Source organism: Triturus cristatus, chromosome 1_1 (genome assembly GCF_964204655.1).
Source record: "Triturus cristatus chromosome 1_1, aTriCri1.1, whole genome shotgun sequence".
NCBI classification, from domain to species: Eukaryota; Metazoa; Chordata; class Amphibia; order Caudata; family Salamandridae; genus Triturus; species Triturus cristatus.
Window position 1 is genome coordinate 419803342 of NC_140579.1, and position 23109 is coordinate 419826450.

A 23109-nucleotide genomic window follows, 5' to 3' on the forward strand; every position below is an offset into this window, starting at 1 on the left:
ACCCAAATCAAAACAATTTTCCAGAAACGAATATGAAGCAAAATCCTTCCACTCATAATTATTTTCTTTTTCACTTTTTTTATAGAGATCAACATTCCTTGTTTGAGTTTTATATGGCTTCTGCGGCAACAAATACAAGTAATATTTGGTCTTTCATTAGGGATGATAGTAAATTTTGTCATTTGATCTTCAAATTTTTTACTAACAGTGGGTTCTACATTCTCTTCCACATTTTCTTCAATAACTGTTTCATTTCCTGGACTTTCTTGTTCTGGACCGAAGTAACAAAACTGAATATCATCAGTAACCTTCTCTACATCTGATACAGATCCACGCAACAGAGCACTATTCAACTCATTTAACTTTAGTGCTGGACGTTTAGCAAAATACAATCTTCTCACAAACTTTCTAATTTCAGTATGATGTACTGCCAGCATCCTAAAATGGTGAAAAACACTTTGACAAACTTTCCTAGAAAGACAAGCCAGAGAATGTCCTTGCAAACCAGTATCCGTTCACACTCTGCATGGATCTAGTCTTTGAAGCACCTTAATCTTCTGTTTAACACTTTTTTTACTATATTCTCTTAGAAAGTCACGTAATTTATCAATAGATTCTTGTCGTACAGTACAAATACTACTACAATTTCAAGTGTACACTGGGGCTTTAGGACGTTTCCCCGTAACCTCATCAGCTAACACTACTTCCTCATTTCTTGGAACCATTTTCTCCTTTTCCATTACACAACCATCTTTAACTTCATAACTTCGACCACTGTTGTCAACTGCATGCAGCAACCTATTACTTTGAAGATAACTCTCTTCATTAAAAAATGGTTCAGTACTTGAACTATGCTTCCATTCTCCTAAGAACACATTACAAAAGTTATTTTTGTTCACTACTCTTTTCCTTTTGCTTTTTGACTTCATTACATTGACTATTTTATCTAATGTACAGATCCTGTTCAAAATTAAAATGAATAGTTTTCTTTTTAATTCCAAAGCCTTTGCATCAATTGATTCAATATGTTTCTTTTTCTTATAAAATATTGCTTTCTTCCTATATTTTTTCACATCCTTTAGCAAATTGAACACCACTCTTCTCTGGAACAAGAGCAACACAAAAATAAATCTCTGACAACAATTCCTGTGTGCAGACAAACTCATGGTGTGATTCTAGGCAGAAAACGATATTTGATTGGCAATTTCAAAGCACATTTACTACTGTGGTAGAGCAAGTGATAATTACTGTAACAGCCTGACACATTTTCCTTATAGTTTAGAGAGGCAGAAAAGAGCACATGTCCTAACAGCTACTTGAGACCATGAGCATGTGGAACCTGGGTGAGTGATTAGACTAGAGTAAAAGAAATGAGCCTTGGTGATGTTGAATGTGTTAGCGTTACACACTGCTATCTGAAATACAACACAGTGCTGAATAGTAAGCATGGGAATGCAGGAGAAGCAGCTGCCTGTGTGCTAAGAGTGTGTTTCTGGAGACTGTGTATTGTCAGGTGCAAGAGAGATCTGCATGGACGCTTGCATAACTGCATGAAGACTGCAGAGATGTATGTAAGATCACCTGTGGTAAGGGTTAATTTGAGTTTTGAACATGTAGGAACTACCTCACCCATTGCAGGAGTGGAAGGAAAATCTACCCTGTTGTTTTCAAATGTGTTACCATTTGCCTCTCATCTGTGAGATAGTGATTTGTGCTGAATGCTAACCATCACAGTTCAAGAAAACAAGCTGCCCCTTTCCTACGAGTGCAAGTCTTACAGAACAAGAGCAACACAAATTAAATCTCTGACAACAATTCCTGTGTGCACACAGACTCATGGTGTGATCCTAGGCAGAAAACGATATTTGATTGGCAATTTCAAAGCACATTTACTACTGTGGTAGAGCAAGTGATAATTACTGTAACAGCCTGACACATTTTCCTTATAGTTTAGCGAGGCAGAAAAGAGCACATGTCCTAACAGCTACTTGAGACTATGAGCATGTGGAACCTGGGTGAGTGATTAGATTAGAGCAAAGGAAATGAGCCTTGGTGATGTTGAATGTGTTAGCGTTACACACTGCTATCTGAAATACCACACAGTGCTGAATAGTAAGCATGGGAGTGCAGGAGAAGCAGCTGGCTGTGTGCTAAGAGTGTGTTTCTGGAGAATGTGTATTGTCAGGTGCAAGAGAGATCTGCATGGACGCTTGCACAACTGCATGAAGACTGCAGAGATGTATGTAAGATCACCTGTGGTAAGGGTTAATTGGGCTTATGAACATGTAGGAACTACCTCACCCATTGCAGGAGTGGAAGGAAAATCTACCCTGTTGTTTTCAAATGTGTTAGCATTTGCCTCTCATCTGTGAGATGGTGATGTGTGCTGTATGCTAACCATCACAGTTCAAGAAAACAAGCTGCCCCTTTCCTACGAGTGCAAGTCTTACAGAACAAGAGCAACACGAATTAAATCTCTGACAACAATTCCTGTGTGCACACAGACTCATGGTGTGATTCTAGGCAGAAAACGATATTTTATTTGCAATTTCAAAGCACCTTTACTACTGGGGTAGAGCAAGTGATAATTACTGTAACAGCCTGACACATTTTCCTTATAGTTTAGCGAGGCAGAAAAGAGCACATGTCCTAACAGCTACTTGAGACTATGAGCATGTGGAACCTGGGTGAGTGATTAGATTAGAGCAAAGGAAATGAGCCTTGGTGATGTTGAATGTGTTAGCGTTACACACTGCTATCTGAAATACCACACAGTGCTGAATAGTACGCATGGGAGTGCAGGAGAAGCAGCTGGCTGTGTGCTAAGAGTGTGTTTCTGGAGAATGTGTATTGTCAGGTGCAAGAGAGATCTGCATGGACGCTTGCACAACTGCATGACGACTGCAGAGATGTATGTAAGATCACCTGTGGTAAGGGTTAATTGGGCTTATGAACATGTAGGAACTACCTCACCCATTGCAGGAGTGGAAGGAAAATCTACCCTGTTGTTTTCAAATGTGTTAGCATTTGCCTCTCATCTGTGAGATGGTGATGTGTGCTGTATGCTAACCATCACAGTTCAAGAAAACAAGCTGCCCCTTTCCTACGAGTGCAAGTCTTACAGAACAAGAGCAACACGAATTAAATCTCTGACAACAATTCCTGTGTGCACACAGACTCATGGTGTGATTCTAGGCAGAAAACGATATTTTATTTGCAATTTCAAAGCACCTTTACTACTGGGGTAAAGCAAGTGATAATTACTGTAACATCCTGACACATTTTCCTTATACTTTAGAGAGGCAGAAAAGAGCACATGTCCTAACAGCTACTTGAGACCATGAGCATGTGGAACCTGGGTGAGTGATTAGACTAGAGCAAAGGAAATGAGCCTTGGTGATGTTAAATGTGTTAGCGTTACACACTGCTATCTGAAATACCACACAGTGCTGAATAGTAAGCATGGGAATGCAGGAGAAGCAGCTGCTTGTGTGCTAAGAGTGTGTTTCTGGAGACTGTGTATTGTCAGGTGCAAGAGAGATCTGCATGGACGCTTGCATAACTGCATGAAGACTGCAGAGATGTATGTAAGATCACCTGTGGTAAGGGTTAATTTGAGTTTTGAACATGTAGGAACTACCTCACCCATTGCAGGAGTGGAAGGAAAATCTACCCTGTTGTTTTCAAATGTGTTACCATTTGCCTCTCATCTGTGAGATAGTGATTTGTGCTGAATGCTAACCATCACAGTTCAAGAAAACAAGCTGCCCCTTTCCTACGAGTGCAAGTCTTACAGAACAAGAGCAACACAAATTAAATCTCTGACAACAATTCCTGTGTGCACACAGACTCATGGTGTGATCCTAGGCAGAAAACGATATTTGATTGGCAATTTCAAAGCACATTTACTACTGTGGTAGAGCAAGTGATAATTACTGTAACAGCCTGACACATTTTCCTTATAGTTTAGCGAGGCAGAAAAGAGCACATGTCCTAACAGCTACTTGAGACTATGAGCATGTGGAACCTGGGTGAGTGATTAGATTAGAGCAAAGGAAATGAGCCTTGGTGATGTTGAATGTGTTAGCGTTACACACTGCTATCTGAAATACCACACAGTGCTGAATAGTAAGCATGGGAGTGCAGGAGAAGCAGCTGGCTGTGTGCTAAGAGTGTGTTTCTGGAGAATGTGTATTGTCAGGTGCAAGAGAGATCTGCATGGACGCTTGCACAACTGCATGAAGACTGCAGAGATGTATGTAAGATCACCTGTGGTAAGGGTTAATTGGGCTTATGAACATGTAGGAACTACCTCACCCATTGCAGGAGTGGAAGGAAAATCTACCCTGTTGTTTTCAAATGTGTTAGCATTTGCCTCTCATCTGTGAGATGGTGATGTGTGCTGTATGCTAACCATCACAGTTCAAGAAAACAAGCTGCCCCTTTCCTACGAGTGCAAGTCTTACAGAACAAGAGCAACACGAATTAAATCTCTGACAACAATTCCTGTGTGCACACAGACTCATGGTGTGATTCTAGGCAGAAAACGATATTTTATTTGCAATTTCAAAGCACCTTTACTACTGGGGTAGAGCAAGTGATAATTACTGTAACAGCCTGACACATTTTCCTTATAGTTTAGCGAGGCAGAAAAGAGCACATGTCCTAACAGCTACTTGAGACCATGAGCATGTGGAACCTGGGTGAGTGATTAGACTAGAGCAAAGGAAATGAGCCTTGGTGATGTTAAATGTGTTAGCGTTACACACTGCTATCTCAAATACCACACAGTGCTGAATAGTAAGCATGGGAATGCAGGAGAAGCAGCTGCTTGTGTGCTAAGAGTGTGTTTCTGAAGACTGTGTATTGTCAGGTGCAAGAGAGATCTGCATGGACGCTTGCATAACTGCATGAAGACTGCAGAGATGTATGTAAGATCACCTGTGGTAAGGGTTAATTTGAGTTTTGAACATGTAGGAACTACCTCACCCATTGCAGGAGTGGAAGGAAAATCTACCCTGTTGTTTTCAAATGTGTTACCATTTGCCTCTCATCTGTGAGATAGTGATTTGTGCTGAATGCTAACCATCACAGTTCAAGAAAACAAGCTGCCCCTTTCCTACGAGTGCAAGTCTTACAGAACAAGAGCAACACAAATTAAATCTCTGACAACAATTCCTGTGTGCACACAGACTCATGGTGTGATCCTAGGCAGAAAACGATATTTGATTGGCAATTTCAAAGCACATTTACTACTGTGGTAGAGCAAGTGATAATTACTGTAACAGCCTGACACATTTTCCTTATAGTTTAGAGAGGCAGAAAAGAGCACATGTCCTAACAGCTACTTGAGACCATGAGCATGTGGAACCTGGGTGAGTGATTAGACTAGAGCAAAGGAAATGAGCCTTGGTGATATTGAATGTGTTAGCGTTACACACTGCTATCTGAAATACAACACAGTGCTGAATAGTAAGAATGGGAGTGCAGGAGAAGAAGCTGGCTGTGTGCTAAGAGTGTGTTTCTGGAGACTGTGTATTGTCAGGTGCAAGAGAGATCTGCATGGACGCTTGCACAACTGCATGAAGACTGCAGAGATGTATGTAAGATCACCTGTGGTAAGGGTTAATTGGAGTTTTGAACATGTAGGAACTACCTCACCCATTGCAGGAGTGGAAGGAAAATCTACCCTGTTGTTTTCAAATGTGTTAGCATTTGCCTCTCATCTGTGAGATAGTGATTTGTGCTGAATGCTAACCATCACAGTTCAAGAAAACAAGCTGCCCCTTTCCTACGAGTGCAAGTCTTACAGAACAAGAGCAATACAAATTAAATCTCTGACAACAATTCCTGTGTGCACACAGACTCATGATGTGATTCTAGTCACAAAACAGTATTCCTGTGTGATACCAGTACACCTTAACTTATGGTGAAGACATTCTCCATAATATCTTACAAGTTCAAGGCAGTTAAATATCTTCCAAAACATAAAATGTAAAACACAACTTTAAAAGAAGAAACACATTTCTATTATTTATATCAAAATACACCACATACATCCCCTCTCAAATTCATAACTCACCTTTAAAAGTAGTTAGTTGAGAAAGAAATGTGGCACTCACACAGTAGATTATCAGAGCCAGAATCTCTGAGCTGTACACCTCTCACCAGAACCAGTAAATGGCAAACTTTCCCTCTCTTTTTTCACACATATACATGTTATCTTCAAATCACATTGCTTCCCACATTTTTTCAAATGGAAACACACATTTCTATGGGTTGCAAATTTCAACCCTTTCCAAATGATTCCTACCCCCAACATGACTTCTACCTGCTACCATAGCAACAGATCATGGAACACTGGTGTGAGCAGAGAGGTCAGAAGTTCAGCACACAATGTTTCTAATCCAAAGAGCAAGAGTGCTTGACTTTTCAAACCTAACAGCATATCCAAAGTAATCTTCTGTGGGAGCACATTTTTCTGAACCAATACAAAACATGCTTTTAAAAATTTAAACATACAGCCTAGTTTTTAGTGTTGAATGGTCTGAAACAGCCAATGAGTTCTTTTAATTAAAAAAAAGTATGAAAGCCTCCATTTTACAACTATCTTTCTTTTCATATTGCCATTCTACTGAAAGACACCTTCTGAGTGCATCCAGATCTCCTTGAAAGCATACTTTTCACTCCAGAAGACATAGCTATGACCTACAATACACACTGTAAACATCTTTCAAGGAGATCTGGATGCACTCAGAAGGTGTCTTTCAGTAGAATGGCAATATGAAAAGAAAGACAGTTGAAAAATGGAGGCATACATACTTTTTTTTAATAAAAAGAAGTCATTGGCTGATTCAAACCATTTTACAGTTAAAACTAGACTGTATGTCTAAATTTTTAAAAGAATGTTTTGGATTGGTACAGAAAAATGTGTTCCCACTGAACATTACTTTGGATTTGCTGTTTGGTTTGAAAAGTCAAGCACTCTTGCTCTTTGGTTTTGAAACATTGTGTGCTGAACTTCTGACCTCTCTGCTCACACCTGTGTTCCATGAGCTGTTGCTATGGTAGCAGGGAGAAGTCATGTTGGGGGAAGGGATGATTTGGAAAGGGGTTGAAAGTTGCAACCAATAGAAATGTGTGATTCCATTTGAAAAAATGTGGGAAGGACTGTGATTTTACATTAACATGTATATGTGGGAAAAAAGAGAGGGAAAAATTGCCATTTACTGGTTGTGGAGAGAGGAGAGAGGTGTACAGCTCTGAGATTCTGGCTCTGATAATCTGCTGTTTGAGTGCCACATTTCTTTCTCAACTAATTAATTTTAATGGTGAGTTATGAGTTTGAGAGGGGAAGTATGTGGTGTATTTTGATATTAATAATGGAATTGTCATTCTTCTTTTAAAGTTGTGTGTTACATTTTGTGTTTTAGGAGATATTTAACTGTGTTGAACTTGTAAGATATTATGGAGTATGTCTTCACTGTAAGTTAAGGTGTAGTGATATCACTGAGGAATACTGTTTTGTGCCTAGAATCACATCATGAGTCTGTCTGCACACAGGATTTGTTGTCAGAGATTTAATTTGTGTTGCTCTTGTTCTGTTAGCCTTGCACTCGCAGAAAAGGGGCAGTTTGTTTTCTTAAAGTGTGATGGTTAGCATTCAGCAGAAATCAGTTACTCACAAATGATAGGCAAATGCAAACACATTTGAAAATAGCATGGTACATTTTCCTACCACTTTAAAAGTGGTGTTTTACATTTTATGTTAAGGAAGATATTTAAGTGCCTTGAACATGTTAGATATTATGGAGTATGTCTTCACTATAAGTTAAGGTGTACTGCTGTCACCCAGGAATACTGTTTTCTGCCTAGAATCACACCATGACACAGTGTGCACACAGGAATTGTTATCAGAGATTTAATTCGTGTTGGTCTTGCTCTATTACCCTTGCACTTGTAGGAAAGGGGCAGCTTGTTTTGTTCAAATGTGTTGGTTAGTACTCAGCTATCGTTTTCTGCCTAGAATCACAGTATGAGTCTGTGTGGACAGAGGAATTGTTGTCAGAGATTTTATTTGTGTTGCTGTTGTTCTGTAAAACTTGCACTTTCAGGAAAGGGCCAGCTTGTTTTGTTCAAATGTGATGGTTAGCACTCAGCTATCGTTTTCTGCCTAGAATCACAGCATGAGTCTGTGTGGACAGAGGAATTGTTGTCAGAGATTTTATTTGTGTTGCTGTTGTTCTGTAAAACTTGTACTTTCAGGAAAGGGCCAGCTTATTTTGTTCAAACGTGATGGTTAGCACTCAGCAGAAATCACTATCTCACAAATGAGAGGAAAATGTTAACACATTAGAAATCAACAGGGTAGATTTTTCTTTCAATCTTGTAATCTGTGAGGTAGTTCCTACATGTAAAAAACTCTGATTGACCTTTACCAAAGATGTACTCTTACACACATATCTGCAGTCTTTATGCAATTGTAAAAGTCTCCATGCAGATTTCTCTTGCAACTGACAATACACAGTCACCAGAAACACACTGTTTGCACACATTCAGCAGCTTCTCCTATACTCCCATGCATAATACTCAGCTCTGTGTTGTATTTCAGATAGCAGTGTGTAACGCAAATACATTCAACGTCATCAAGGCTCATTCCCTTTGCTCTACTCTAATCAGTCACCCTGTAACACATGCTGATGGTATCAAGTAGCTGTTAGGACATGTGCTCTTTTTTGCCTCTCTAAAATATAAGGTAAATGTGTCAGGCTGTCTCAGTAACTATTACTTGCTCCATCCACAGTACTAAATGTGCTTTAAAATTGGCAAAGGAAATATCGTTTTCTGCCTAGAATCACAGCATGAGTCTGTGTGGACACAGGAATTGTTGTCAGAGATTTTATTTGTGTTGCTGTTGTTCTGTAAAACTTGCACTTTCAGGAAAGGGCCAGCTTGTTTTGTTCAAATGTGATGGTTAGCACTCAGCTATCGTTTTCTGCCTAGAATCACAGCATGAGTCTGTGTGGACAGAGGAATTGTTGTCAGAAATTTTATTTGTGTTGCTGTTGTTCTGTAAAACTTGTACTTTCAGGAAAGGGCCAGCTTCTTGTGTTCAAATGTGATGGTTAGCACTCAGCAGAAATCACTCTCAGAAAAATGAGAGGCAAATAGTAACACATTTCAAATCAACAGGGTAGATTGTCCATCTACTCCTGCAATGGGTGAGGTAGTTCCTACATGTAAAAAACTCTAATTGACCTTCACCAAAGATGTACTCTTACACACATATCTGCAGTCTTCATGCACTTGTAAAAGTCTCCATGCAGATTTCTCTTGCAACTGACAATACACAGTCACCAGAAACACACTGTTTGCACACATGCAGCAGCTTCTCCTATACTCCCATGCATAATACTCAGCTATGTGTTGTATTTCAGATAGCAGTGTGTAACGCAAACACATTCAACGTCATCAAGGCTCATTTCCTTTGCTCTACTCTAATCACTCACCCTGTAACACATGCTGATGGTCTCAAGTAGCTATTAGGACATGTGCTCTTTTTTGCCTCTAAAATATAAGGGAAATGTGTCAGGCTGTCTCAGTAATTATCACTTGCTCCATCCACAGGACTAAATGTGCTTTCAAATTGCAAATGAAATATCGTTTTATGCCTAGAATCACAGCATGAGTCTGTGTGGACAGAGGAATTGTTGTCAGAGATTTTATTTGTGTTGCTGTTGTTCTGTAAAACTTGCACTTTCAGGAAAGCGCCAGCTTGTTTTGTTCAAATGTGATGGTTAGCACTCAGCAGAAATCACTATCTCACATATGAGAGGCAAATGTTAACACATTAGAAATCAACAGGGTAGATTTTCCTTTCAATCTTGTAATCTGTGAGGTAGTTCCTACATGTAAAAAACTCTAATTGACCTTTACCAAAGATGTACTCTTACACACATATCTGCGGTCTTCATGCACTTGTGAAAGTCTTCATGCAGATTTCTCTTGCAACTGCCAATACACAGTCACCAGAAACACACTGTTTGCACACATGCAGCAGCTTCTCCTATACTCCCATGCATAATACTCAGCTCTGTGTTGTATTTCAGATAGCAGTGTGTAACGCAAACACATTCAACGTCATCAAGGCTCATTTACTGTGCTCTACTCTAATTACTCACCCTGTAACACATGCTGATGGTCTCAAGTAGCTGTTAGGACATGTGCTCTTTTTTGCCTCTCTAAAATATAAGGGAAATGTGTCAGGCTGTCTCAGTAACTATCACTTGCTCCATCCACAGTACTAAATGTGCTTTCAAATTGCCAAAGGAAATATCGTTTTCTGCCTAGAATCACAGCATGAGTCTGTGTGGACACAGGAATTGTTGTCAGAGATTTTATTTGTGTTGCTGTTGTTCTGTAAAACTTGCACTTTCAGGAAAGGGCCAGCTTGTTTTGTTCAAATGTGATGGTTAGCACTCAGCTATCATTTTCTGCCTAGAATCACAGCATGAGTCTGTGTGGACAGAGGAATTGTTGTCAGAAATTTTATTTGTGTTGCTGTTGTTCTGTAAAACTTAAACTTTCAGGAAAGGGCCAGCTTGTTTTGTTCAAATGTGTTGGTTAGTACTCAGCAGAAATCACTATCAGAAAAATGAGAGGCAAATGGTAACATATTTCAAATCAACAGGGTAGATTGTCCATCAACTCCTGCAATGGGTGAGGTAGTTGCTACATGTAAAAACTCTAATTGACCTTCACCAAAGATGTACTCTTACACACATATCTGCAGTCTTCATGCACTTGTAAAAGTCTCCATGCAGATTTCTCTTGCAACTGACAATACACAGTCACCAGAAACACACTGTTTGCACACATGCAGCAGCTTCTCCTATACTCCCATGCATAATACTCAGCTCTGTGTTGTATTTCAGATAGCAGTGTGTAACGCAAACACATTCAACGTTATCAAGGCTCATTTCCTTTGCTCTACTCTAATCACTCACCCTGTAACACATGCTGATGGTAGCTATTAGGACATGTGCTCTTTTTTGCCTCTCTAAAATATAAGGGAAATGTGTCAGGCTTTCTCAGTAATTATCACTTGCTCCATTCACAGTACTAAATGTGCTTTCAAATTGCCAAATGAAATATCGTTTTCTGCCTAGAATCACAGTATGAGTCTGTGTAGACAGAGGAATTGTTGTCAGAGATTTTATTTGTGTTGCTGTTGTTCTGTAAAACTTGCACTTTCAGGAAAGGGCCAGCTTGTTTTGTTCAAATGTGTTGGTTAGTACTCAGCAGAAATCACTATCAGAAAAATGAGAGGCAAATGGTAACACATTTCAAATTAACAGGGTAGATTGTCCTTCCACTCCTGCAATGGGTGAGGTAGTTCCTACATGTACAAAACTCCAATTAACCTTTACCAAACATGTACTCTTACACACATATCTGCAGTCTTCATGCACCTGTAAAAGTCTCCATGCAGATCTCTCTTGCAACTGACAATACACAGTCTCCAGAAACACACTGTTTGCACACATGCAGCAGTTTCTCCTACACTCCCATGCATAATACTCAGCTCTGTGTTGCATTTCAGATAGCAGTGTGTAGCGCAAACACATTCAACGTCACCAAGGCTCATTTCCTTTGCTCTACTCTAATCACTCACCCTGTAACACATGCTGATGGTCTCAAGTAGCTATTAGGACATGTGCTCTTTTTTGCCTCTCTAAAATATAAGGGAAATGTGTCAGGCTGTCACAGTAATTATCATTTGCTCCTCAACAGAAGTAAATGTGCTTTCAAATTGCCAAGCAAATATCGATTTCTGCCTAGAATCACACCATGAGTCTGTGTGCACACAGGAATTGTTGTCAGAGATTTAATTCATGTTTCTGTTGTTTTGTAAGACTTGGACTCGTAGGAAAGGATCAGCTCATGTGATAGGATTTGAAAAGTTGAAAAAAAAATTGTAAAGAATTAAAATTACATAAAGGTATTTTTTTTTTAGTTTTTTCCAGGTATTGCTGAGCAACACTGAAAAAATATAAAGATGCCTATAAAGTCAAGAAATAGAAAAGAAAAGAAACAACAATTATATTTGAAGACGACTGGTAAAAAAAAAATAGGAGGCGAAGCGTGTGTTGGAAAACAGAAAAAGTCTTCTGGTAAGCAAACTAAAGAGTTTTTAAAAAATATCTTCAAAAAAAAAAAAATGATCGAAACATAGATTCAAACAGTGTTTCAAGTACAAAACAACAACAGAGTCGACAGCAAAAAGAAAATGCTAATGTAGACTCAGAAGTAAGAAAGAGTAACTTAACACGGAAAATAGATTTTAAAAACATTCGTCGAAAAATGTTTCAGAGAAGAGTGATGTTAAATTTTCTAAAGGATGTGAAAAAGTATAAGAAAAAAGCAAAATTTTATAAAAAAAAGAAATTAATAGAAAATATTGTTACCAAGGCATTAGAAATAAAAAAAAACTATTAATTTTAATTTTGAACAGGATGCGTAGATTAGATAAATTAGTCAATGCAATGAAGTCACAAAGTAAAAGGAAAAGAGAAGTAAAAAAAAATAACTTTTGTAAAGTGTTCTTAGGAGAATGGAAGCATAGTTCAAGTACTGAACCATTTTTTAATGAAGAGAGTTATCTTCAAAGTAATAGTTTGTTGCATGCAGTTGACACCAATGGAAGAGCATATGAAGTTAAGGATGGTTGTGTAATGGAAAAGGAGAAAATGGTTCCAAGAAATGAGGAAGAAGTGATGGCTGATGAGGTTATGGGGAGACGTCCTAAAGCCCCAGTGTACACTTGGAATTGTAGTAGTATTTGTACTGTGCATCAGGAATCTATTGATAAATTACGTGACTTTCTAAGAGAAAATAGTAAAAAGAGTGTTAAACAGAAAATTAAGGTGCTTCAAAGACTAGATCCATGCAGAGTGAGAGAGAATACTGGTTTGCAAGGACATTCTCTGGCTTGTCTATCTAGGAAAGTGTGTCAAAGTGTTTTTCACCATTTTAGGATGCTCGCTGTTCATCATACTGAAATGAGAAAGTTTGTGAGAACATTGTATTTTGCTAAAAGTCCAGCACTAAAGTTGAATGAGTTGAATAATGCTCTGTTCCGTGGATCTGTATCAGATGTAGTGAAGGTTACTGATGAGATTCAGTTTTGTTACTTTGGTCCAGAACAAGAAAGTGCAGAAAATGACACAGTTATTGATGAAAATGTAGAAGAGAATGTAGAACTTACTGTTAGTAAAAATTTTGAAGATGAAATGACAAAATTTGCTATCATCTCTAATGAAAGACCAAATATTACTTGTATTTGTTGCCGGAGAAGCCATTATAAAATTCAAACAAGGAATGTTGATCTGTATAAAAAAAGTGAAAATGAAGATAATTATAAGTGGAAAGATTTTGCAACATATATATTTCTGGAAAATTGTTTTGAATTGGGTGAAGATCAGCGTATTTGTACATACTTTTATAACAAGTTAGAAGAAAATAGAATGCCAGCAAGAGCTGTACATAATAAATTAGAATTGGTTGAAATTCCTCCAGAGCTTTCGGATTTAAATACGTATGAGTTTATACTTATTCAATGTGTCCATCCGTTTCAGACTATAGTTCGTATGGAGCCCAAAACAGGTAAATTACCTCCTTCAGATTTACAAAGTGGTTTGAAAAAAAATATTGAAACAATTGATGCAGATAGTTTGGAAACTGAACCATTAGTTATTCTGGTTAATGGTGTACCAACAAAGAATAAGAAAATTTGGCAGGAGCTAGTAGATGTACAAAAAGTACAAAGAGCAAATTTATATTTGAAAAGAAATAATAAGTACTATGAATCAATGTATATGGATGAAGATGAAGAAGTTTTACTAGCAGACACAGCAATACCAACTGGGCAAATTGAAAAAGTGGATAAGTCAAAATAAGAAGAAATTTATGAACATTTCAGCATACATCCTCTTCATGCTAAAGAAGTTATGGGAAACACTATTGATCTGTTTCAGATGAAAAAAGCAAAAGGAACTCCCGTGAGTGTATGGGAGGAGAGCTTGGAAGCTCGTTGTTTTCCCCAGCTGTTTCCTACAGGAAAAGGTGGACGATATGATGAACGTCCAGTACAGATTCCTGCTTCTGAGTATCGGACTGCAAGATTATTTGCAGAAGATGCAAGATTTCGTCAAAGTATTCCTTATGTGTTCCATCTTTTATTTGAAAGGGACTTGTCTGCACTATCTTATGCAGTAAATCCCATTTTAAAAACTGGAGTACATCTACATAATGTGTCTGCAAAGGATTTTATGAACAAAGTGCAACAGCGAGATGATCATTTGGAATCTCAATTCATCAATCTGATGGCTTGTCAGTGTGGAACTAATGAATATTGGTACCGACGCCATGGAGAATTGAAGTGTATGTTACGGAATTTAGGAACTCCTACATGGTTCCTTACCCTGAGCTGTGCTGAGTACGCTTGGGATGATTTACTGGATTTTCTGCGAGAGGCAAATTCAAACATTGAAAACATCCAATACAAGACAGCAGGAGAATTGTGCTCATTAGATCTGGTTAATGTTTGCAGATATTTCAATCACAGATTTGAGGCTATGATGTCCTTCATCTGCAATAAAAAAAATCCACCTCATGGAGAAGTTGTGGATTTCTTTTGGAGAAAAGAGTACCAAGCAAGAGGTGCGCCTCATATTCATATGCTGTTGTGGATCAAGGCTGCCCCAAAATTTGGAACAGATGCTGATGAAGCAGTTTTATCTTTCATTGAAGGATATGTAACATGTGCTATACCTAAAAGCACAGAAGAGAAAAACTTAAAAGAGAAAGTTTTACGTTTCCAAAGTCATCGGTGTGGAAAATACTGTCGACGAAAGTACAAGAGTAAAGATAAATTCTACACAAAATGTCGATTTGGATTTCCACGACCTGTTCTTTCAAAAGGAAGAGTAAACAGTTTTATGTCAGCTGTGCGACATACTATTACAAGAAAATCGCCTAAGAATACCTACAACCTAAGAAGAAAAGAAGAGTCAAAATATATAAATGACTACAACCCAGTCATTTTATCCATGTGGAATGCTAACATGGATATACAGTATGTGGCTGACAATTCTATTGCTGTTGCTCTGTATGTCACGTCTTACATCACTAAATCTGAGAAAATGGAATTGAAAGAAATGTGGGAAGAGATTTCTCACGAGAAGACTGTCAGTAAGAAGCTATACAGTTTCAGTTTAAAGATGTTATCGCATCCAGAAATTGGATCCTACGAATGCTCAGATAGGTTATCATCTGCAAGCCTGTACTCGAAATCCAGAAGAATAATTTGGGTAAGTTTAGGCCTTGCAGGAATGCGAAATCGGGTACTGAAATCTATTCGAGAAATTGAGTATTTAGCAGAGTTCAAACCAGAAAGTACAGACATTTTAAGAACAAACATGTTGGACACATATTACCCACAAAGAAGTCATCACGTTGAGAACATGTGTCCCTATGAAGTGCTGCAGAACTTCATTTTTAAACGGAATGCCACAGAAGATATCAACAATGGAAAATATAAAGTCAGTGGTGAGGAGGGATGTTTGGTGAAGCAAACAAAAGGAAGTTTGATAAATCACCGGAAGCTGAGTTGTGACACTCCAGAGAAAAAGGAATTTTAGCACTTGGCACTTTTGCAGCTGTTTAAACCATGGCGTTCAGAGGATGAACTACTTGGAGAATTCCAGAGTTATGAAGATTCCTTCAATGCTAGCAAAGACAGCATAGAATGCAGTACTTTCACAACTTATGTTCAAATGTTAAATGAAGAAATTGAACAAGAAGCAACAATTGCAGCTGAAGTAGCTAGAGACAGTTCTCAAGACAGTCAAAGTTCTGGGACATTCAGTCAAGATCCTCTAGGACAACCAATCGTAGAAAATGAAGCAGCAATAGCCATGAATGAAGTGGAAACAGCTATGCATCAAGCTCAGGAAGAATTAGTAGACTTAACATATTTGGAGCAGCAACTGAATGAAGAACAAAAACAAATTTATGAAGAAGTCAGGAAAAAAATTGATCACGGATTACTACATGAAAAGAAAGAGTGCTCATGCACATCATTTGAACCAATCAGGATGTATGTGAGTGGACAAGCTGGAACTGGAAAAAGTTTCTTAATTAATGTAATTAGAAGCTACCTACTGTAGAAAATGGATTCCATTTTGTCTTGTGTTGTTACTGCTCCAACTGGGTTAGCAGCGTATAACATAAAAGGAGTTACCTTACATCGTTTGCTAATGTTACCAGTAGAGCATGAGAACAAAATACAGTATCACAAACTAGCAGGAGAAGCATGCTTGGAAGTTTCAAGAGTGTTGAAGAAATTGAAAGGACTCATTATTGATGAGGTAAGCATGGTATCAAACTTAATGCTTGCCTTTGTGCATTTAAGAATGCAGCAAATTCTGCAGACAGAGTATGACATGTTATTTGGAGGAAAACACGTCATAGTTTTTGGGGATCTTTTGCAACTTACTCCAGTTAAAGGACAACCGGTATTCCATACTCTTACACATGAAGACACGAAAAAGTCGTTAGGAAGTATAGGCAATGTAAATATTTGGACATATTTTGAGTTTAAGGAACTCATTACCAATATGAGGCAAGCCAATGATGAGGACTATGCAAGTATTCTGAAAGATATAAGAATTGGACTACTCACAGAACATGGCAGAAAAGCATTACAGAGTCGATTGCTGAGTAATTTGTTTACAACAGAAGAAATAGTTCCTGAGAAAATATACAAGAAAATTGCTGAAAAAAATACTGTAATCTGCTTAATGCCAACACTACATGAATGCTCTGTATTCAATCAAGAACTTTTGAAATTGGAAAATGAAGAGATCATAAAACTGGAAGCTGTGGATAAAATTCAACATGAACGAATAACTATTATATTGACAGGCAAATTGGCTACTAAATTGGATTCTCTGGAGAAAAACATTTTAAAAACTGCTGGTTTGGAAAAGAATCTTTATGTGTGTATGAACTGTAGAGTAATTTTAAGACGCAATTTGGATGTAGAAAAATGTTTAGTGAATGGAGCTATGGGTAAAGTTGTGGGTTTTGTAAAGTACAGAAAAAAGATGAAATTGAATTCTTAAAAATAAAATTTGATCAGATTGAAGAGGTTAAAGTGATTAGTCGTTGTTCAGTTCGTTTTTTGCTAGTGAAAGACTTATATGTACGTAGGAAGCAGTTTCCAATTTCTCTAGCATATGCTGTAACTATTCACAAGTCTCAAGGATTAACTGTTGATAGTGCTTTTGTAAACATTGGGTCTACTGTGTTCAAAGAAGGTATGGCATATGTTGCTTTGTCACGCGTGAAAAAATTATCTGGTTTATTCATGATAGACTTTGATGACTCAAAAGTAAGTGCTGATGCAAACTGTGTAAAGGAGTATAATAGATTAAGAAAAAGCTATGCTCCTCATTTAGGTCAGTATCCTGTGTTTGAAAAACATGTTGTTTGTCGGAAAAGGAGATTTGAGAATATCTGTAATGAGGATGTACAGAAGAGAAAACAAAAAGACAGTGATGGGACTGCAAGCAAAAAGAAAAAGGACAGTGTGGAAGAGGTTGTTGGTTGTCATTTTGAAAATAGCTCTGGTGTCAACTGCTACGCAAATGTAGTGCTGAATGTTGTATTTTATCTTGAAACTTTGCAAGAGCAGATAATACTAAATCATGAAAAAAGATTCTGTTCTTTGCTGAGTCTCCTTTATGAGAAGCTGAGTAATGATAAAAATAAAATAGAAAGTGCTTCTGATGTTAGAAATCTTTTAGATGTATGTTCTCGATGTACACAGTTTACACAAAATGTCCAGCAAGATGCACAGGAATTCTTGATGTATATCCTGATGGTACTGGAAGATGAAGGAGTAGAAGTAGAAAATTTGTTTGGTGTCTCTTATACATGGGAACATTCTTGTGATAACTGTATGAACACAAGCAGTAGTAATGTAGATTCTGAAAGGTTTATATATTTACCATTACCAGAAAGTAAAAAAGTGACTTTTAGTAAATTAGTTAAAGATGCTAATCACAACATGGAATGTTCTAAATGTAAATCTGAAATGTTGTCAACGTTATTTTTAAAGAAATATGGACAGTATGTAATTTTAATGGTACAACGTTGTAGAGCTGATGGAACAAAATTGGAAACTTTACTAAAGAAGTTTGTTGGCAACCAATTATCCATATCTGGGAAAACTTTTGTTACAGTTGCAATAATTTTTCATGATGGTCCTTCTATAACTTCTGGTCATTACACAGTTTATCTTAAATGTGAAAAAGGATGGACACTGTGTAATGATTCTCAATTGATTTTCAAGCAACGTTTGCCTTATGATTTACCCAATTCTTACTTAATTTTTCTGAAACCCAAATTTTAAATACTAACATCATCATCGGAAGAAAGCATTATTAAAATGTAAAAGGATTAAAATTGGATATTTCACTCAAAAGGGATTTTAAACTTACCATTTGGCCTTAAGGAAAGGCAAAACAAACAATTGTGGACTTCTTTGACAGATACTATTTTGGAAAATGTTCTTTTGCAACAAGGTTTACAGACGTTATTTTTTGAAAATTGTTATTATTCTTAAAAGGTATTTTTAACATTTCTATTAAGGTATGTTTTAGTGAGGATACATTTGGGGCTTTTTTAAACAATCTTTCAGATTGTTTTTATTTTTGCCCGCTGTTAAATGATGAATACAATTGATATCATTATTTTCAGTGAAAAACATTCTGAAAACAGCAAAAAAAGGGCAAAAAATTGCTTTGCTAAATATGAAAAAACATGTACTGTTTAATAAAGTGTTGAATATTAATACTTTTTTTCTTTTTTTCAGAACTAGAAAGAAAATTTAGAAGATGTTATTCAGTTTTCTTTCCAATTAAATAAAAACATTTATTTCTAAATAATTTACTTTGATGGTCAGGTAAGTTTAACATATCTGTATGTGTCACTGCTTTCGTTTCATGCTTCCTTTTCTTCACCTCTTCTTACTCTGCTTTTCTCATTTCTCTTCTCACTCTCTCTTTCTGCTTTACTACTCTTTTGTAACTCCCTTACTCCTTCTCTACTAGTCCCCTACCTTTACTACCTCCATCACTAATTTTTCATCCATGTTTCTTTCTCTGTATCCATATGTCTTAGTCTTTTTAACTGCCTTACTCCTTCTCAGTTGTTTGCTTTCTGTCTCTGTATCTGTCACTCTCTGTTTGTCTGTTTTACCCTTAACTTCCTTAACATCTCTGGGACAGATTTACAAGCCACCTGCACCACCACTACATCACTTTTCTTGACATACTAGTGGCGCAGGGTGTTCTTCCATATTTACAAGGAGAAGATAAGCCACTCTGTGTGTCTTTTCCTCTCCTTGTAAATACAGCCAATTCAAATGCAGCACTAAAAATAGCTATTATCGTTTTTGATAGGTTTAGGGTACCTATAGGTAAGTACTGATGCAGAGTTTAAAGTTTAAAAGGAAGACTCTCTTCCCTTCATGTGTGAAATGTACACCATCTCTTTTTTAATTACTTTGCCACTCCCCTCTCTTTGTCAGGGAGTCCATGAAGATTTACTAAAGATGAAAAAAATGATTATTTTTTTTTTAAAAAACCCATTGGGGGCACGCAGGGTGCGCGCACCCAAAAAAAACCCCCAGAAAAATAGATTCAAAAAACAAGTTTTTGTGTTTTGATTTTAGGTGGCTCTAAAAAGAGCCCTTGAGTTAATGTAGGGACAGAGGAAGAGAAAAACGAAAAAAAAAAACCCAGAAAACTGGCCTAGTGCAAAGGTGGTCCTCAAATTTCCTCTGAATGAGATCAATACTGCTCTCACCCATAGTAATAAGACTACCACAATCCATGCACCGTGTACTCATCCTCCCAAAACAAGGACGAATATCCAGAGGTGTGTTAGAAGGTGAAGGCACCATTGCAGAAGAAGTGCTCGCCAGAGCTGCCGAAGATGTGCTCGGCTGAGCTGCTGCAGATGTCGTCGGCTGAGCAGGTGGAGGGTTTGCTCCAGAAGCTTGACGAAAAGTCACAGGATGCATTGCCTCAACGTGCCTCATCATAGTGTGGATACTAAAAGAGTACTTCTTATTAGCATTCCCACGTGACAAGGTGCGCTGACACAGTGTGCAGGTGACCTTTGGTGCATTCACCTTCTTTTGTCCCTCAGGAAAAGTGAAAAACTGCCATATAAAGGAGTCTTTCTGCTTCCTCTGCCTCTGTCTCTCAAGAGTGTCCTGCTCACTCTGAGAAGGTGGCTGGTGCTCTGCCATTGTCTCACAAAAACAGAGTAGCTCCTTCTCCAAGGGAATCAGAACTAATAATGAGGGGAGTTGGTGTAGTTTTGGAAGAATCTGGAACTGAAAGTACTTTAAACCAATGAAAAGTGATGTTTCTTGATCACATCAGTTGCCATGAGGGGATTGGGTGTGGTGTTGAAACAATCTGAAACTGAAAGTAATGAAAACCAATTAAAAGTGTTGTTTTATTAATCACATAACCCGAGGTGCGCGCACTGAGCAAGCTCCGAGCGCGCACAGTGCAATTACGCATGCGCGAACGCGTACGCGCGCATGCGCATACGTATTATGCGCGTACGTAACGCGCATACGCAGCACGTGCATATGCGCGAACGTCAGCGCGCGTACTCTACACGTATACGGAAGTGTACCGCGTGGAGCACGGACGACACACGCATGCGTATGCACGCATGCATACTGGGTGCGCGCTGCGAGCGTGCACTAAAACGTACGCCTGCATACATGAAAAACGTACGCAAACGTACTAGGTGCGCGCTCTGAGCGCGCACCCTAAGAATTTTAAAAAAAAAAAAAAAAGTGGACATGACTTAATAGAAGATATTAACTATGCTGTTCAACTTTATCGAAATTCAAAGTAAAAAAATAAATAGGCCACACCAAATTAAAAAATACAGATAATTTATAAATGTATATATAGGGAAATTTTTGAAAAACAAATATATAAAAAATATAATTCAAAAATAAAAAATTAGCATTTTAAAAACCTTTGAAATTCACTGAAAAAACCATAGGTTTCACACACGTTATAGTTAGGAATTAGCATTTAAAAAACCTTGCAAATTCACTGAAAAAACCATAGGTTTGACACATGTTATAGTTAGCTGGTCATTTTACTCAGAAAAAACCAATGAAATTCCCCCGTTATAGTTAGTTCAGCTAACTATAACTCGCGCGCCCGCAATCCACTGCTGATGACGTCACATATTACATCACTCATGACATGGTCAGTGACATCACTCATGACATCACTGATGACATCTCAAATGACATCACTGATGACATCACTGATGACGTCATCCATGAGAAAAATTACCACATCTTCTCACACCATAATATAACCTTTGATACACCGAGTAAAAATGTAAGAGTTCCATTCTCAAAACCATATATACTGCAATACCAATCATTACATACCCACTTATTAACTCTTTGGTCTTCATATACCTCCACTTGCTCACCTGTAAAGTCACTCATACTTACAGTCACTCCATACAAAACTATAATATACATTCATACACTTATATAGACACTCACACACTAACAAGTATCCATAGAGCTACTCTTACACCTACTCAGTCATGCAAATAATCACACTCCCATTTTCTCACCTATGCAGTAAAACACACTCAAGTTCACTTACTCATAAAAATAGTATCACATTCTTACACTCTTATAGATTCATTGATACAAGCACACACTCATCCATACAGTCACTTTCACAATCACACACTCTCACATATACCCACTTATATACTCTTACACGCATATATACTGCCTTTCACATATGTAGTTAGTCACAAATGTATCACTGAGATATACATTCAATCCCTAACACACCCATACATACACTCACTCAACCATACAGTCCATCACAGATGCACTCTTAAAACCATGCACCCATAGAATCACCCACTCACACATCTATGCATAGAGTCACTCACACCCTAACCACACAAACACTCAGGAACCCAGACAGATACTGAGACAAGCAGTCAATAACTCATATAGACACTCATATAGCTATTCACAAAACCATGCAGCCACTTATACACCAACATACAGACACATACACACATTTACACAGTTTAGTCACTAGTCTGCAGTAAGGTACAAGAATAATGTTATGCACCACAGAAAATCATCCATTTACACACTTGTACACCCACTCATTCTTCAACAGGACTTTCCCTATGTATATAAAACATTGAAATTCTTGAGAAACACATACTCACTAGATGACGTCATCAGTGATATCATCAGTGATGTCATTTGAGATGTCATCAGTGATGTCATGAGTGATGTCACTGACCATGTCATGAGTGATGTGATATGTGACGTCATCAGCAGTGGATTGCGGGCGCGCGAGTTATAGTTAGCTGAACTAACTATAACGGGGGAATTTCATTGGTTTTTTACGAGTAAAATGACCAGCTAACTATAACATGTGTCAAACCTATGGTTTTTTCAGTGAATATATATAAATTCACAGAAAAAACCATAGGTTTCAGGGGTGTTATAGTTAGCTGCCCATTTCACTCGTACAAAACCATAGAAATTCCTCCGTTATAGTTAGTTCTGCTAACTATAACTCACGCGCCCGCAATGCACTGCTGATGATGTCACATATTGCATCATTCATGACATGGTCAGTGACATCACTGATGACATCACTGATGACATCTCAAATGACATCACTGATGACATCACTGATGACATCATCCACTGAATGTGGTTTAGTTTGAAATTTAAATAAGTATTATATATATACCAATCTGTATTGAAGATTGAGTGGATATATAACTGTCTGGATGGAGGATTTAGTAGCTGTCTGACTGTCTTTTTAACTGAGTAATTAAAAGTGTCTCACTTAATACATGGATTAGTAACTAAACTATGTGAATGTGTGCAGCACTGTCTCTGTTGTTGTATAACATGCTGCCTCAGTTGGTCACTAACTA